The sequence below is a fragment of the Zingiber officinale genome, chromosome 2A, assembly GCF_018446385.1.
Source record: "Zingiber officinale cultivar Zhangliang chromosome 2A, Zo_v1.1, whole genome shotgun sequence".
NCBI classification, from domain to species: domain Eukaryota; kingdom Viridiplantae; phylum Streptophyta; class Magnoliopsida; order Zingiberales; family Zingiberaceae; genus Zingiber; species Zingiber officinale.
In genome coordinates this window covers 22,496,566-22,516,749 of record NC_055988.1, presented here as the reverse complement: position 1 = coordinate 22,516,749, position 20,184 = coordinate 22,496,566, and the positions used below count along the sequence as shown (strand labels likewise).

Here is a 20,184-nt window from a genome sequence, read left to right as displayed (position 1 = left end):
AATACACCTATATTGTTCTTAATTCTAAAAAGATAGTCTACCTTAATGTCCAAGTCCTATTTCCAATCATTACAATTGGGACTACTAAGTCTTTTCTATAGTATGACTACTAGGGGATTGACAAACATTTTAAATCCTAAGAATCACAAAAATATTTGGTCAAGATCAACTCCTAAAAATCCCCATGAATTTTGTATGCCACGATAGTATAAACGTATACAAAATCGAAGAGGAGATTTTATTCATTAATTTTATTATCTCGTCAACTTTACTTTATGACGAATAAAATTAATAGTTGATCTGTCTTTGATCAAATATTTGGTCAAAACTTTTTGAATTTAAAATAACATGGATTACTCAAACAATATTATTTAAATTCACCAACACCTCAAACACCGTGAATTTTGCATGCCACGTTAGTGTGGACGTATACAAATTCAACATTTGTAAAAGGAGGGTTTTAACCCATTAATTTTATTATCTTGTCAACCAACTTTTTGACAAATAAAATTAATAGTTGGTATCATTTGGTCACACAAATAATAGCAGTGACTCCGATGGGGAGGATACTATTAGATGTGTCTAAGTGTATACCATTACTTGACACTAAGTCCATTAATAAGATTATGCCCCTTCCGTTGGGGAAGATCACACGCTCTTAATTAACTTCCTATAGTCATCCAAAAATGGAAGGCTGTTCTAGTGATCCACAAACAAGCTCATCCGTTATGGAGGAAGGCACTGTTGGATTGAGACGCGCTAGAGGGGGGGTGAATAGCGCTCGTGGCTATTTTGTACGTATCGGAATCGAAAACAACGTTAGAGTAATTAAAGCAGCGGAATTAAAAACAAACAAACACAAACAGAAGGACACAGAGATTTACTTCATTCGGAGCCTGTGATGACTCCTACTCGAAGGCCCGCGATCCTTGATCGCTTCCGGTGGGCAAAACTATAAGCTCGTTAAAAGATTACAATTATGAGTACAATTAAAAGCTATAAGTATTATACCGACAACAAGAAATGCTAAATCTGAAGCTTCGGGTCGTCGGGCACTTGTAGCAGCACTTCGGAGTGTCTTTTGGAGCAGCACGTTGATGAGAGATCACTTGATATTCGTTGTTCTGAAGTGCTGGTCGAAACCCCCTTATAAAGGGTGTTCAAGGCGCCTTGAAGGTTGTTCAAGGCGCCTCCATGCTGCTTGGTCTTCCGCGTGGATCAAATCTGACCTGGTCGAATTTCATCAATTCAAGGCGCCTTAAACCTCACTCAAGGCGCCTTCTGCCTTCTTCAAGGCGCCTCCAATGGTGCTTCGTAGCTAGCTCATCCTTTGCACCCGAGGCGCCTCCAAGGAGCTTGGAGGCGCCTCGGACACTGTTCATCCGAGGGAAAACTACCTTATTTTGTACCTGCAAGACTTGTTAGTCCCAAACAATATCCTGCAACACAAAATTAGCACAAAATAACAGTATGAATAATAAAAGAATGTTTATGACAGTCTCCGGACTATCCGGGTCTGACTTCGGATTTCCAACCGGAAATCCTAGGTCGACCCGACGCCTACTGTTCCCTCTATGGGGAATGCGTCCTCATCTACTCCACTCAGGAGATTTACCTGTTCCCAGTGCGATCCTCCAGATCGACTGGACTTTTGCTCAGCACTCGATACTTCCAGACTTTCTGCTGGACATCCGCTTCCCGGCTAGTCCAGACTTTCACCTGGTTCGCGACACCAGGACTTTCCACCTAGGGTTACCACCCCCTAGGACTTTTGCCTGAAGCCATCGACCTGCCAAGACTTTCCGCATAGGGTTACCACCCCCTATGACCTAGGGTTACCACCCCCTAGGGTTTTCCCTTTGCCTAAGCGCAGCTAGGACTTTTCTCCACCTAGGGTTACCGCCCCCTAGGACCTAGGGTTACCACCCCCTAGGATTTTCACCTGCGTAACCGCAGTTAGGACTTTCCTGAAACACTCATTCAACATGTTAGAAAACAAAACACCTTAACTTTGAATTCTTTGCCATTATCAAAACACGAGTTTTATCGTCGGATGCTTCCCGCACCAACAGGCACTCAGAGCCAACGCGCAAGCTTGTTTGCATCACTTACAAACCAGTAATGCAGACCATGGGATTTACTTAAAAATCCCTCTCCCACTTAGTTATTTATAAATGAGGAATTTTAACTATGCTAGCCTACTAAATATTTAAACTAACATGCACACACAGCACAATATAAAAGCAATAAATAGAAAATCTAATTTCAACTATTATGACTTTTATCTCTTGTTGTCCTCCGTGTGTTGTCATCCCAAGCTGCTGCCATATTTGGCCACTGCCACCGGGTCTAGCTGTCGCATCCATCTTGCTCCTAGTTCCGCTGCGCCTCTGGTCCTTAGAAGGTTCCACGCTTTGCAAGATTCGATCCACGACATAAATAGAATTTTACATTTTGATCCTATATTCCTCGAAGGAATGTACATGTAAACTAGATCGAACATAAAATAAAATTTACATTCATCGATCCTATATTCCATAAAAGGAATGTACATGTAACTAGATCAAAAATAAAATCCTAATAAAACTAAATACTGCTGTATTTTATAATACAATCATGCACACACAATAAAATGCCCTTGACATGTCCAAGGGTCCAATCACACACATAATAACTATAAGCCATAATAGTTGGATCCTGCATCCACAAAGTTAGCACATCCTACTATTAACCTGCCTAAATTATGTATGACATGTGCATAATTAAACTAATACCAAATACACAGAGACAAAACCCTAGCTCTGATACCAATTGTTGGTTGCTACTCGGAAAACCTAGAGGTTCCACTGTACAAAAATTTTGTACAAAGGTCTGAACCTTTTCCTAGCTACCATGTGTTCTTTTAAATTAAATTTTGGATCGCCTGCGGAACTTAACACGTTTGATCCAAAACTTAATTTATTTGTTCTTTTATGTTTTGACTTGGATCTCCTGCGGAACTTAACACGTTTGATCCAAATCACCTAAGTTATTAATTCCATTAAATATTAATTTCCAAAATTAGTTCCCAGTACTGACGTGGCGAGGCACATGGCCTTCTTGGATATGGGAGCAACCACCACCGACTAGACAAAACCTTTTAAGGAAAGCTAATATTTAATTTCCTAAAATAACTTTAGGTCAACCGAAAAGAACAATCAAATCACAAGGAAAAGAAAAACAAAAGAACACTATATCGAAAACAAATCCGAAACACTAGAATCGTATGCCTCTTGTATTTAGTATTATTTTCAAAAATAACTAGTATGATGCGGAAAGAAAAAATTACTAGTTATACCTTTTAGAAAGACCTCTTGATCTTCTACCGTATTCCTCTTCTAACCTCGAACGTTGTGTGGGCAACGATCTTCCGAGATGAGAACCACCTAGCACCTTCTTCTTCCTTACAAGTTTCGGCCATCAAAACTTCTCCTAGGATGAAGAGGTTCGGCCACCACCACCATGCCCCAAGGGATGCTAGAAAAGAGGCTTCTTTTCTCTCCTTCTTCTCCTTCTTAGTTCCGGCCACCAAAGCTATCTCCACCATGAGAAAATTTCGGCCACACAAAGGAGAGGAGAGGAAAGAAAGGGCCGTCCACACCCAAGGAAGAAAAGAGGGAGAAAAATAATAGAGTTGTTCACCCATGAAGGCACCTCTACCCCCTCTTGTATAATCCTTGGTCTTGGCAAATAAGGAAATTTAAATAAAAACTTCCTTAATTCTTTTGCCATGAAAAGGAAAATTTATTTAATTAAAAATAATTTTTCTCTTCTCAATTTACAATGGCCGGCCATTATACAAATCTCCAATTAAATAAAATTTTAAACACAAATTAAAACTTCCTTATTTGCTTCCGAAAATTTATAAAATTTTTCCAATAATTTTATCCCTTCATGATTGATTAATAAAAAGAAATTTTATAAATTAAAATCATTCTTTTAAACATGTGGATAAAAAGAAAGTTATCTCTAAAAATTAAAATCTCTTTCAATCTACAAATAAGGAAAGATATCAAATCTTTTCTTAATCTTTTGTAAAAACTTATAAAAGAGATTATTTAATTTTTAAACTCTCTTTTAAATAATGAACATGTTTAAAAAGTAAAGTTTTCTTAAAATTTAAAATCCACCTTTTAATCAATAAATAAGGAAAGATTTTAAATTTTTAAACTCTCTTTTAAACATGTGGATGATTTACAAATAAGAAAAGTTTTTAATAAAAATTAAAACCATCCTTTTAATCTACAAATAAGGAAAGAGATTAATCTCTTCTCTTAATCTTTTGTAGAAATCTATAAAAGGAAATTTTAATTGTTAAACTCTCTTTTAAATCATGATATCCACATAAGAAATAATTTTAATAAAAAAAACCCTTTTAATATTCTAGTGGTCGGCCACCTAAGCTTGGGACCCAAGCTTTGGCCGGCCACCTACATGGCTCATCCACTTGGTCTTGGCCGGCCCTAGCTTGGGTTCCAAGCTAGCTTGGCCGGCCCCATTGGATGGGTAAGAAGGTGGGTATACGGTGGGTATAAATCTCTATATACTAGAGGCTACGATAGGGAACGAGCGGAGGCATTGGTTTGTGTCTACTGCAAAAATTAAGCCGTGTTCGCCTTAACACACAACTTAATTTTATCAATAATAATTCATTCCACCAAGAACTATTATTGAACTACGCACCAATCCCAAATTACATTTGGGCTCCTTCTTATTATGAGTGTGTTAGTCTCCTGTGTTAAGATAACAAATTCCACTAATTAAGTAAGTTCGACAACTCACTTAATTAATATCTAGCTCCAAGAGTAGTACCACTCAACTTCATCGTCATGTCGGACTAAGTCCACCTGCAGGGTTTAACATGACAATCTTTATAAGCTCCTCTTGGGGACATTCTCAACCTAGATTACTAGGACACAGTTTCCTTCTATAATCAACAACACACACTATAAGTGATATCATTTCCCAACTTATCGGGCTTATTGATTCATCGAACTAAATCTCACCCATTGATAAATTAAAGAAATAAATATCAAATATATGTGCTTGTTATTATATTAGGATTAAGCACACATACCTCCATAATAACTGAGGTCTTTGTTCCTTTATAAAGTCAGTATAAAATAAACGAACTCTAATGGTCCTACTCAATACACTCTTAGTGTACTAATGTAATTATATAGTTAAGATAAACTAACACCTAATTACACTACGACCTTCCAATGGTTTGTTCCTTTCCATCATGGTCGTGAGCTACTGTTTATAATTTATAAGGTACTGATAACATGATCTTCTGTGTGTGACACCACACACCATGTTATCTACAATATAAATTAATTGAGCAACTACATTTATCATAAATGTAGACATTTGACCAATGTGATTCTTATTTCTAGATAAATGTTTATACCAAAAGCTAGGCTTTTAGTATACACTCTAACAGTCAGTACTGGGAACCAATTATGGAAATTAATATTTAATGGAATTAATAACTTAAGGTGATTTGGGTCGAACGTGTTAAGTTCCGCAGGAGATCCAAGTCAAAACCTAAAAGAACAAATAGATTATATTTTGAATCAAACGTGTTAAGTTCCACAGGCGATCCAAAATTTAATTTAAAAGAACACATGGTAGCTAGGAAAAGGTTCAGACCTTTGTACAAAATTTTTGTACAGTGGAACTGTTGGTTGCTACTCAGAAAACCTAGTGGTTCCACTGTACAAAAATTTTGTACAAAGATCTGAACCTTTTCCTAGCTACCATGTGTTCTTTTAAATTAAATTTTGGATCGCTGAACTTAACACGTTGATCAAAACAATCTATTTGTTCTTTAGGTTTTGACTTGGATCTCTGTAGCATGTATACTAAATCAAGTTATTAATTCTATTATATTAATTTCCATAATTGGTCCCAATATGACGTGGCGAGGCACATGACCTTCTTGGATATGGGAGCAACCGCCACCGACTAGACAAAACCTTTTATGGAAAGCTAATATTTAATTTCCTAAAATAACTTTAGGTTAACCGAAAAGAACAATTAAATCACAAGAAAAAAAACAAAAGAACACAACTTCGAAAAACATATTCGAAATACTAGAATCGCATGCCTCTTATATTTGGTATTATTTCCAAAAATAACTAGTATGATGCGGAAAGAAAAATTACTAGTTATACCTTTTAGAAAGACCTCTTGATCTTCTAACGTATTCCTCTTCTAACCTCGAACGTTGTGTGGGCAACGATCTTCCAAGATGAGAACCACCAAGCACCTTCTTCTTCCTTGCAAATTTCGACCATCAAAACTTCTTCTAGGATGAAGAGGTTCGGCCACCACCACCATGCTCCAAGGGATACTAGAAACGAGGCTTGCTTTCTCTCCTTCTTCTCCTTCCTTGATCCGGCCACAAACAAAAGCTCCACCAAGAGATAAGTTTCGGCCAACACAACAAGAGGAGAGGAGAGAAATAGGGCCGACCACCAAAACCAAAGAGGAGAGGAAGGAAAAGAATAGAGATCATTCACCATGAAGCCTTCTCTACCCCCCGCTTTTATAATCCTTGGTCTTGGCAAATAAGGAAAATTTAATAAAAATTTCCTTAATTCTTTTTCCATTGAAAAGGAAAAATTATTTAATTAAAAATAATTTTCTTTTTCAAATACAATGGTCGACCACCTCAAGCCCCAAATCAAAGAAAGTTTTAATTAAAACAAGAATTAAAACTTCCTAATTTGTTTCCGGAAATTTATAAAATTTCTCCAATAATTTAATCCCTTCATGATTGGTTTATAAAAGGAAATTTAATAAATTAAAATCTTTCTTTTAAACATGTGGATAAAAAGAAAGTTATCTCTAAAAATTAAAATCTCTTTTAATCTACAAATAAGGAAAGATATCAAATCTTTTCTTAATCTCTTGTAGAAACTTATAAAAGAGAATATTTAATTTTTAAACTTTCTTTTAAATCATGAACATGATTAAAAAGGAAAGTTTTCTTAAAATTTAAAATCCACCTTGTAATCAACAAATAAGGAAAGATTTCAAATTTTAAACTCTCTTTTAAACATGTAGATGATTTACAAATAAGAAAAGTTTTAACCAAAAATTAAAACTATCCTTTTAATCTACAAATAAGGAAAGAGATTAATCTCTTCTCTTAATCTTTTGTAGAAAGCTATAAAAGGAAATTTTTAATTTTTAAACCATGATATCCACATAAGAAATAATTTTAATAAAAATCCTTTTTAATATTCTAGTGGTCGGCCACCTAAGCTTGGGACCCAAGCTTTGGCCGGCCACCTACATAGCTCATCCACTTGGTGTTGGCCGGCCCTAGCTTGGGTTCCAAGTTAGCTTGGCCGGCCCCATTGGATGGGTAAGAAGGTGGGTATGCGGTGGGTATAAATTTCTATATACTAGAGGCTACGATAGGGACCGAGAGGAGGAATTGGTTTTGGTCTCCCGATAAAATTAAGCATCCCGTGCTCGCCCCGAACACACAACTTAATTTTATCAGTAATAATTCATTCCACTAGAGAACTATTATTGAACTACCGCACCAATCCCAAATTACATTTTAGACTCCTTCTTATTATGAGTGTGTTAGTCTCCCTGTGTTTAAGATAACAAATGTCCACTAATTAAGTAAGTTACTGACAACTCACTTAATTAATATCTAGCTCCAAGAGTAGTACCACTCAACTTCATCGTCATGTCGGACTAAATCCACCTGCAGGGTTTAACATGACAATCCTTATGAGCTCCTCTTGGGGACATTCTCAACCTAGATCACTAGGACACAGTTTCCTTCTATAATCAACAACACACACTATAAGTGATATCATTTCCCAACTTATCGGGCTTATTGATTCATCGAACTAAATCTCACCCATTCATAAATTAAAGAAATAAATATCAAATATATGTGCTTGTTATTATATTAGGATTAAGAGCACACACTTCCATAATAACTTAGGTCTTTGTTCCTTCATAAAGTCAGTATAAAAGGAACGACATCAAATGGTCCTACTCAATACACTCTAAGTGTACTAGTGTAATTATATAGTTAAGATAAACTAATACCTAATTACACTACGACCTTCCAATGGTTTGTTCCTTTCCATCTTGGTCGTGAGCTACTGTTTATAATTTATAAGGTACTGATAACATGATCTTCTGTGTGTGACACCACACACCATGTTATCTACAATATAAATTAATTGAACAACTACATTTATCACAAATGTAGACATTTGACCAATGTGATTCTTATTTCTAGATAAATGTTTTATACCAAAAGCTAGGCTTTTAGTATACATTCTAACAATCTCCCACTTATACTAAAAGACTAAGCTGTCATATCTGCTGCCATACATCTGATTCCCATGCCTTTTAAAAAGCTCTTGCCTTAAGGACCTTAGGTTATCATCTGATGCAATCTAGGCGGCAACAACTTCTCGTATTGGGTATTACTTGCGCTCTATTGTGCTTACTTGCCTTATAGACTCATGGTTTCTTCGAGTTTGTTACTGCACCATTATTATTACAATAAATTGTAATAATCTTTGGGCAAACTAGAAATCATATCTAAGTCTATCTTGAGGTTATTAAGTCATTCAGCTTTTATGGCTACCTCAGAGGCTTGCCATATACTCAGCTTCTATGATGAAGTCCAGAAAAACACCTATGCTTATCACTCTTCCATAGTTATGACTTTTCCTACTAAAGTAAACACAAAAACCCCGAGGTCGACTTATTATTGTCCCTATCCGATTGGAAGTCAAAAATCCGTGCAACCCACAGGAACCAAATTAACTGCCTTGTAAGCTAGCATATAATCTCTAGTGCCTCTAAGGTACTTTAATATATGCTTTACTGTAGTCCAATGTCCTTGTCTAGGGTTACTTTGACATCTGCTAACTATGCCCTTGGCAAAGCAGATTTCTGATCTCGTGCATAGCATACATTAGGTTGTCTAACTGCCGAAGCATAAAGAACTGCCTACATGTCCTCAATCTCCTTTGATGTCATCGGAGACATCTCTTTAGATAAAGACATTCCATGCTTAAAAGGTAAGAAACCTTTCTAGGAGTTTTGCATGCTTAAAACGAGCAAGGATTTTTTCCGATGTATCAAGCTTGGGATAAGTAAAATATATTATTTTTCTTGCGATCCCTTATTACTTTGATCTCAAAAATATATACATTCTCCCAAGTCCTTTATATCGAATTATTTGGACAACCATACCCTTACTTCTGACAACATTTTGATATTGTTTCCAACTACCAAAAATGTTATCTACGTATAGTACAAGAAATACAACCACGTTTCCATCACACATTTTGTATACACAAGACTTATCTGTTTACTCAATAAATCCATAGGTCTGGATTACTTTGATAAACTGGATGTTCCAAGACCTTGAAGCTTTGTATCAGTCTATAGACTGATTGAGCTTGCACACAAGATGCTCTTAGCCCTTTGCAATGAACCCTTCTGGTTGCTTTATATGAATGCTTTCTTCAAGACTTCCATTAAGGAATGTTGTCTTGACATCCACTTACCAAATAGATAAAAGAATCCGGATAGACTTAAGCATGGCTACCAGTGAAAAAGTTTCCTTTTTCATCTAGCCTTGCTTTGAAAGTTTCTACCTTCCTGTCTATCCCTCTTTTCCTATTATAGACCTTTTTATACCCAAAGGCTTTTACACCATTTGGTGGTTCTACAAGCTTCCAGATTTTATTAGAATATATATATTCTAATTCTATTATTCATTATTCTTTGCCAAGATATTGCATCTTTATCTTGGAGTGCTTCGTCATATGTCCGGAGATCAGGTTCATGTCCTCCAGGGATCGAGTCCAAAAACTCTCCCAAAACATGAATCTTTTTAGGTTGCCTAACAACCCTCCCACTACGACAAGGCACTTTCTGCAATTGTGTATCATTTGTGATACGTGTTACAGTTTCCTTGTGGTATCTCATCTTGTACAATTGGTACTAGATTAGACATGTCTTTTATTATTTCCTTAAGAACAAGTTTTCTTATGGGCACATGGTTTATTACATAGTCCTTTTCTAAAAATTGGTCATTGATGCTAACAATGACCTTCTAATTTTTAAGACTATAAACTTACTTTCATTTCTCTAGGATAACCCACAAACAAGTGAATTCCTGTCCAACTTATCATTGTCTCTCTTCAGCATATGTGCTGGACTACCCGAATCCAAATATGCTTCAAAATAAGCTTACGCCTATTCAGCAATTCTATATGAGTAGAGAGTTCTGACTTTGGAATGTACTATGTTCACGTCTGTTTCCAGAGTATATCCTTAAAATGAATTTGGTAAAATAACTCATCATCAATCTACTTATTTCCATAAGAGTCCTATACCTTCTTTCTACTACACCATTCTGTAGAGGTGTACCAGGTGCAGTTAGTTTGGATTGAATCCCTACTTCTGATAAGTGACTCCTAAATTCTCCCAAGAGGTACGTGCCACTATGATCTCACCATAGTGTCTTTTTACTTTGTCGTTTCTCCACATCAGCGTAGTACTCTTTGAACTAATCAAAGTACTTAGTCTTGCAGTACATTAAGTAAATTTATTTGTATCTTGAATAGTTGTCTATAAAATAGATGAAATATTCAATACTACCTCTTGTCTGGATAGTCATAGGATCACACAAATCAGAATGAACCAATTTCAACATATCTTTGACTCCATACCCCTTAGACTTGATAGCTTCTTGGTTATTTTTCCTTCCAAGTAAGACTCGCAGGTTGGAAAGATTTTCACTACTAATGAACCCAAAAGTTCATCAGCTACCAATGAATCATACTCAAGTTAATATAACCTAGCCTTAGATGCCAAAGATATAATTGGTTCATTTCCGAAGGTTACTTTCTCTTAAAGTTAGAAGATGTGTTACTAATTTCCATTTGTTGCATCATGAGAGTTATTGGATTTATAAATTGCCAACCAACATACCAGAACAGATAACTTCCCTCTTTTTCTTAATAACAACTTTGTTATTAAAAGAGGCAGAATATCAAGTTCTTTGAATAGTTTAGAAACTGAAAACTAGTTCTTTCTAAACTTGGTGCGTAAAGACAATTACTCAAAAATCCATGTTTTATTCTTATCAAAAGATAAACATCTCCCACTGCAATAGCTACCATTTTTACAGTAGTGCCCATGTGGATGGTGTTTTAATTTTCATTTAGTTGTCGGGTTTCCTGAAACCCTGCAATGAATTGCGGACATGATTAATGGCATCTGTATCTACACTCCAGGTTCTGGTAGATAACACCACTAAACATGTTTCAACTAATGAATTAAATACACCTATGTTGTTCTTAGTTCTAAGAAGATAGTCTACCTTAATGTCCAAGTCCTATTTCCAATCATTATAATTGGGACTACTAAGCCTTTTCTATAGTATGACTACTAGGGGATTGACAAATATTTAAATCCTAAGAATCACAAAAATATTTGGTCAAGATTTACTCCTTAAAAATCCCCATGAATTTTGTATGCCACGATAGTGTGGACGTATACAAAATCGAAGAGGAGATTTTATTCATTAATTTTATTATCTCGTCAACTTTACTTTACGACGAATAAAATTAATAGTTGATTTGTCTTTGATCAAATATTTGATCAAAAACTTTTGAATTAAAAAAAATATTGATTCCTCAAACAATATTATTTAAATTCACCAACACCTCAAACACCGTGAATTTTGCATGCCACGTTAGTGTGGACGTATACAAATTCAACATTTGTAAATGGAGGGTTTTAACCCATTAATTTTATTATCTTGTCAACCTAACTTTTTGACAAATAAAATTAATAGTTGGTATCATTTAGTCACACAAATAATAGCAGTGACTCCGATGGGGAGGATACTATTAGATGTGTCTAAGTGTATACCATTACTTGACACTAAGTCCATTAATAAGATTATGCCCCTTCCGTTGGGGAAGATCACACACTCTTAATTAACTTCCTATAGTCATCCAAAAATGGAAGTCTGTTCTAGTGATCCACAAACAAGCTCATCCGTTATGCAGAGCCAACGCGCAAGCTTGTTTGCATCACTTACAAACCAGTAATGGAAACCATGGGATTTACTTAAAAATCCCTCTCCCACTTAGTTATTTATAAATGAGGAATTTTAACTATGCTAGCCTACTAAATATGTAAACTAACATACACACACAGCACAATATAAAAGCAATAAATAGAAAATCTAATTTTCAACTATTATGACTTTTATCTCTAATTGTCCTCCGTGTGTTGTCATCCCAAGCTGCTGCCATATTTGGCCACTGCCACCGGGTCTAGCTATCGCATCCATCTTGCTCCTAGTTCCGCTGCGCCTCTGGTCCTTAGAAGGTTCCATGCTTTGCAAGATTCGATCCGCGACATAAATAGAATTTTACATTTTGATCCTATATTCCATAAAAGCAATGTACATGTATCTAGATCAAAAATAAAATCCTAATAAAACTAAATATAGCTCCTATTGTATTTTATAATACAATCATGCGCACACAATAAAATGCCCTTGACATGTCCAAGGGTCCAATCACACACATAATAACTATAAGTCATAATAGTTGGATCCTGCATCCACAAAGTTAGCACATCCTACTATTATCCTGCCTAAATTATGTATGACATGTGCATAATTAAACTAATACCAAATACACAGAGGCAAAACCCTAGCTCTGATACCAATTGATGGTTGCTACTCGGAAAACCTAGTGGTTCCACTGTACAAAAATTTTGTACAAAGATCTGAACCTTTTCCAAGCTTCCATGTGTTCTTTTAAATTAAATATTGGATCGCCTGCGGAACTTAACACGTTTGATCCAAAACTTAATCTATTTGTTCTTTTAGGTTTTGACTTGGATCTCCTGCGGAACTTAACACGTTCGACCCAAATCACCTTAAGTTATTAATTTCATTAAATATTAATTTCCATAATTGGTTCCCAGTACTGACGTGGCGAGGCACATGGCCTTCTTGGATATGGGAGCAACCACCACCGACTAGACAAAACCTTTTATGGAAAGCTAATATTTAATTTAGTAAAATAACTTTAGGTTAACCGAAAAGAATAATCAAATCACAAGAAAAAAAAACAAAAGAACACAACTTCGAAAAACATATTCGAAATACTAGAATCGCATGTCTCTTGTATTTGGTATTATTTCCAAAAATAACTAGTATGATGCGGAAAGAAAAATTACTAGTTATACCTTTTAGAAAGACCTCTTGATCTTCTACCGTATTCCTCTTCTAACCTCGGACGTTGTGTGGGCAACAATCTTCCGAGATGAGAACCACCAAGCACCTTCTTCTTCCTTGCAAATTTCGGCCATCAAAACTTCTTCTAGGATGAAGAGGTTCGGCCACCACCACCATGCTCCAAGGGATACTAGAAACGAGGCTTGCTTTCTCTCCTTCTTCTCCTTCCTTGATCCGGCCACAAACAAAAGCTCCACCAAGAGATAAGTTTCGGCCAACAAGAGGAGAGGAGAGAAATAGGGTCGGCCACCAAAACCAAAGAGGAGAGGAAGGAAAAGAATAGAGATCATTCACCATGAAGCCTTCTCTACCCCCCGCTTTTATAATCCTTGGTCTTGGCAAATAAGGAAAATTTAATAAAAAGTTCCTTAATTCTTTTTCCATTGAAAAGGAAAAATTATTTAATTAAAAATAATTTTCTTTTTCAAATACAATGGTCGGCCACCTCAAGCCCCAAATCAAGGAAAGTTTTAATTAAAACAAGAATTAAAACTTCCTAATTTGTTTTCGGAAATTTATAAAATTTCTCCAATAATTTAATCCCTTCATGATTGGTTTATAAAAGGAAATTTAATAAATTAAAATCTTTCTTTTAAACATGTGGATAAAAAGAAAGTTATCTCTAAAAATTAAAATCTCTTTTAATCTACAAATAAGGAAAGATATCAAATCTTTTCTTAATCTCTTGTAGAAACTTATAAAAGAGAATATTTAATTTTTAAACTTTCTTTTAAATCATGAACATGATTAAAAAGGAAAGTTTTCTTAAAATTTAAAATCCACCTTGTTATCAACAAATAAGGAAAGATTTCAAATTTTAAACTCTCTTTTAAACATGTAGATGATTTACAAATAAGAAAAGTTTTAACTAAAAATTAAAACTATCCTTTTAATCTACAAATAAGGAAAGAGATTAATCTCTTCTCTTAATCTTTTATAGAAAGCTATAAAAGGAAATTTTTAATTTTTAAACCATGATATCCACATAAGAAATAATTTTAATAAAAATCCTTTTTAATATTCTAGTGGCCGGCCACCTAAGCTTGGGACCCAAGCTTTGGCCAGCCACCTACATAGCTCATCCACTTGGTGTTGGCCGGCCCTAGCTTGGGTTCCAAGTTAGCTTGGCCGGCCCCATTGGATGGGTAAGAAGGTGGGTATGCGGTGGGTATAAATTTCTATATACTAGAGGCTACGATAGGGACCGAGAGGAGGAATTGGTTTTGGTCTCCCGATAAAATTAAGCATCCCGTGCTCGCCCCGAACACACAACTTAATTTTATCAATAATAATTCATTCTACTAGAGAACTATTATTGAACTACCGCACCAATCCCAAATTACATTTTGGGCTCCTTCTTATTATGAGTGTGTTAGTCTCCCTGTGTTTAAGATAACAAATGTCCACTAATTAAGTAAGTTACTGACAACTCACTTAATTAATATCTAGCTCCAAGAGTAGTACCACTCAACTTCATCGTTATGTCGGACTAAGTCCACCTGCAGGATTTAACATGACAATCCTTATGAGCTCCTCTTGGGGACATTCTCAACCTAGATCACTAGGACACAGTTTCCTTCTATAATCAACAACACACACTATAAGTGATATCATTTCCCAACTTATCGAGCTTATTGATTCATCGAACTAAATCTCACCTATTCATAAATTAAAGAAATAAATATCAAATATATGTGCTTGTTATTATATTAGGATTAAGAGCACACACTTCCATAATAACTTAGGTCTTTGTTCCTTCATAAAGTCAGTATAAAAGGAACGACCTCAAATGGTCCTACTCAATACACTCTAAGTGTACTAGTGTAATTATATAGTTAAGATAAACTAATACCTAATTACACTACGACCTTCCAATGGTTTGTTCCTTTCCATCTTGGTCGTGAGCTACTGTTTATAATTTATAAGGTACTGATAACATGATCTTCTATGTGTGACACCACACACCATGTTATCTACAATATAAATTAATTGAACAACTACATTTATCACAAATGTAGACATTTGACCAATGTGATTCTATTTCTAGATAAATGTTTTATACCAAAAGCTAGGCTTTTAGTATATATTCTAACAGGAACCTCTAGGCTTTCCGAGTAGCAACCAACACGTTGTAAGTGTTTACCATTTTAATTCGTTTTGATTCGTGCATTTAGAGTATCAACAAAGGTATCATAGCACATAGTTAGTTATAAATGCATGACAAATCTCCTGCTTAAAATTTCTACCCCTTCCTTTTGCTCTCTTTTCCTGCCACTCCGATCGATTTTGTTGCCTGCTGCCAACACATGGAAAGATAGCGTCCATGTCGCAAAGTTCCCCAATTGCTGACGTCGTAGGCCTTGAGGGACACCCACAAAGTTTGCTCTGATATTGGCCGGTGGTTGTGCTCATGGCCGCCACTCGCAGAGGCTTTGCGTCATTACGTCGGAGGGCTATCGCCAAAGACTTCCCCTGGTTTTTGGTCACTAACATTTTTTTTTGCTTGTTTTAGTGTGTGCGAAATCAAAGGAAAACTTTTTATCATAGTAAAAAGTCTTATTCCAATCAATAACCAAGTAACCATTGCCAGCATGCCCGCTTTTCAATTTTCAAACATAATCAATCGTATTGTCAAATATTTTAAGGAGGAAGTCTCAATTCATGCATCTTACTCTTGAGGTTTTGGTGGTTCTCATTTGCTATGCTAGTTCATCCTATTGAACTCGTTTTGTTTCTTTTATATCTACTTGCAATAGCCTGGAGGGATGAGATGTGGAAAGTCAATCTTAGTTTGGCCTTTGTGTTTCCTTCTCCCATTGCAAAATATATTAAAGAACTTTGTTGCCTACTTTCCCAACTCTGTTGCATCCAGGTATGAAAGTGCCTTAACATGTTAGTTAATCTAACCCACAAGCTAATCACCCCTCGAATTATTCTCCTATAGTTTGGGCCCTCCATAGACCGTAGGGTTAGGGTTTTCCCATGGTCTTTCATTTGGCATGTTCTTTCAGTGTGACCGAACAATTTACTTGTCAGTTTGACTGAGCGAGACTATTTATCCAAAGCATTGGTCTAGAGTTGGTTCAAGATCATTGAGATGGTAACAACATTGTGCTCTCGGTACACATCCCAAGTGTGCCCTATCATTGTGCCCTCGTTGCATATCCCAAGCATGCCAGATAAGGCGGTAAATGAACCAATGGTTCAAAAATAAGTTTGGTGTTCAATTTAATATGAAATTATTTATGTGCGTTCAATACAACACTATTTTAATTAATTGGACATGCTTCAAAAATTTATGAATAAATTTGAACAAGCATATTGGTGAATAATGATCATCAATAACTTGTTTATAAACATGTTAAATAAATAGAATAAAATAATTAAATTTAATAAATAATTGAATAAGTTTCAAACAATAAATAAGGTTGTTCTTGTGCAATAGTACCATGATAGGACACTTTTAGTTTCCCAAATATTTAAGGATCGAGTTTAAATTTCGGTGAATTAACGGATGAATTTTCCCTAATGGACGATTGATCTAAGAACATTGGATTGATGGACCGGTGGAAAATTTTTATGGCTGGATTGACCATCCAAGGATTAGTCAGCGAAAGTTAAGTACTTGATACCAATTCAATTGAGAACTTGATAACATTTAAACGAACCAACCTCAAGCCAAACTTGAACCAAACTCTACCCCCACGGTGTAGCCAAATTGGTATTCGGGTGATACAGGTGTTTTACATGTTTTATTCCCTAAGGATTAAATGTCCTCCCTATTAGAAAGTTGTTTGGTATGTGTTTTATCTTTCTTGGGCAGAGTAAAATCCTTTTTTCTTACCAAATTAAAAAAATAAACCACACTAATTATGTTATTTCAATTCAATTGAATAACTTAATAAATTTAAAATTTTAATTAAATTATTTCAAATTTTCATCTAAGAAAACATCAATTTATTCAATTCTAATTTTAAAATTTCTTATTCATTAACTAAAAAATAATAATTAAATCGGTAAAAAATTCAAATTTTTTATTTGTTTTGTATTTATTTTTAAATATTTAAAATTTTAGATTTAATTTCATGCATTGTAATTAATAATTTAAAAATAAACTTAATTTAAAATTTTAATTTAACTTGGTCAGGTGCGCCAAACCCTTGCAATAGTGTAACACAGGGATGACACGTCAAGGATCCAATAGCAAGCTACTGTAATGATCCCTTCCAAAACAAAATTTAATTTAATATCATAGTGAACCAATGGTCCACGTATCAAATATTAAACTGATAAGAACAGATACTAGACTTGATCTTAGCCAAAAGGCCGTGAAAGGTATGAATAAGAAAGTGTCATAGCCTCTTCTTTTATAGCACTAGTTCCACTCCGTCAATCAAAAATAAAAGATATGGGACTAAATTCTAAACCCTAACATGTAAACTCCATCTAGTATAAAAGGTCATAGCAGTTTTTTTTTTTTGTTTGTAAATAGAGGCGAGAGTACAACTCCACCTGGTCTAAATGACCATTAGAGTTTTTTTTCAGAAGAGGCGAGAGTACACTACAAACCGTGATCTTTCTCATGTCTCCTTCTCCTTGGCCGCGGAAAAGAAAGGAGAGTCTTGTTGCTTGCGATTTTGTTCTGGAGCTAGTTAAGGTTTGTTGCTTTGCAGTTGCAGCTGCGTCGACGAGCAGGGCCTCTCGTCCGTCGGTCACCCTCTCTCCATCTCACTCCCTCGTAAGTTGTTCAAATTTTTCACCGAAGTTGTCTGTGGGTTTGATCCCCCGATTCGCTCATCTCGTCACTAGTCGGCTTCAGATGTCGATCCTATAGGAAATGGGAACATGGGAACATGCCCTCGTTCCCCACTGCTCTTAATGGAAAAGCCCATCATATCCTTGGGTTATTTCCCTTTATAAGGGGTGGGTCCAAGGATCATGGGGGACGATTCACGGTGTAGAGAAAGTGACAACGAGAGAGTGAGCAGAACATCTGAGACGGTGGGATTTGGTTCGTGGAATTGTGGAGAGCTTTCCAATCCTATGATTGCTCTTCCGACTGCAAATCCAATCTTCGTCGATTGTAGATCTGCGAGAGATCGTTGTAAGTGTTTTCCATTTTAATTCGTTTTGATTCATGCATTTAGAGTATCAACAATGGTATCAGAGCACATAGTTAGTTATAAATGCATAACAAATCTCCTGCTTAAAATTGCTACCCCTTCCTTTTGCTCTTGTTTGCTGCCGCTCCGATCGATTTTGTTGCCCGCTGCCAACACATGGAAAGATAGCGTCCATGTCACGAACTTCGCCAATTGCCGACGTCGTAGGCCTTGAGGGACACCCACGGAGTTTGTCTCCGATTTGGCCGGTGGCTTGGCTCATGGCCGCCACTCGCTAAGGCTTTCCGTCATTAACATCAGAGGGTTATCGCCAAAGACTTCCCCTGATTTCTGGGTACTAACCTTTTTTTTTACTTGTTTTTGTGTTTGCGAGATCAAAGGAAAACTTTTTCTCATAGTAAAAAGTCTTATTCCAATCAATAACCAAGTCACCATTGCCAGCATGCCCTCTTTTCAATTTTCAGACATGATCAATCGTACTATCAAATATTTTGAGGAGGAAGTCTCAATTCATGCATCTTACCCTTGATGTTTTAGTGGTTCTCATTTGATATGCTGGGTTCATCCTATTGAACTCATTTTCCGGAAAATGGCGAATAATGATAAGGGAATTTTCCGAAATTTTTAGAAATTTTGCTGGAATTTTTCGGAGACCGTATGGACAAGTTTACGAGGATAAAAATGGGGCCCGGAAAAGCCTGTTTAGGCTATCCCGTTTTAGCGAGGAAATGTTTATTTCTTAATTCCTTTTCTTTATTTCTTCGTTTTCTTTTTCCCCGCCGAACTCACGCGAGTCGTTCCTTTCCTTCTCTTCTTCCCCCGCCGAATCGCCTGTGCCCTAACCTCCGCAACGCCGAAGCATCTGCCTTCTTCTCTTCCTCTGCCGGCACAAACCACACGCGGAGCTTTTCATCGCTGGCCGACGAGAGCCAACCGAGGGTCTTCGTTCCTCTCCTCGGGCCGACTCCTAGCTTCTGCCCTAGCCCGGTCGATCCCTCTTCCTCCCCCCTCACGATGCCTCTGCCCTAGATTGGCATCGCACAGAGCAGTGTCGCCCACCAGATCCGACCAAGCGTGCCCATTGCTTCTGCCCTAGGTGCCGACGCCGAGGGCCCTACTTCCTTTCCTCTCCTCGCGCCGCTCATAGTGCTATTTTCCCTCTTTGCTCGCCGGATTGGACCAAGCAACGCTGCTGCAGTGGATTACAACGAGAGGAAGTTGTCGGCACTGAGTTAGGGTAAGCTATGGCTGAGATCAGCGAGATCAGATTGGTAGGAAGTGTGCATTTTCTGTATAGGTCTGTAGAGATTAGGCATTGTTTGATTTGTACTCTTCTTGTCGGATCTCATCTTGTTCCGTTTTGTGAAGGATACTAGCAAGAAAGGCTGTTCTATGGACTTTCTATTACGGCATCAAATTCATCCAGCAGCAACAGTGCTAGGAATCAAGGTAAGGTACTGGGTTTTTGGTCTTAGTTGTAGATCATAGTGTAATTTGATTATTTTAGATCGTGATACATGCTGTAGAGAATTTAGATTTTTATATGGTTAGATATTAGTTCATGTATTAATCTAATACAATTTGATTGTAGATAATTGGGGATATCTAATCCATTGTAATTGTGAAATGGGTTAGGTTAAACCTAGTTGGATTTGGTTTATTGGTTGGTTAGCTAATTAAATATACAAGGAAATTAGC

General features: G+C 36.4%; 1 non-coding gene and 1 pseudogene across 1 annotated transcript; one reads left to right on the top strand and one right to left on the bottom strand.

Annotated features, from left to right (window-relative positions):
- The window catches only part of LOC122043581, a 74,971-nt pseudogene that overhangs the window by 13,023 nt on the left and 41,764 nt on the right, over positions 1-20,184 (top strand).
- Positions 17,506-17,702, bottom strand: LOC122044821. The gene has a single exon (XR_006129819.1). It is a non-coding gene; the product is annotated as a U2 spliceosomal RNA (small nuclear RNA).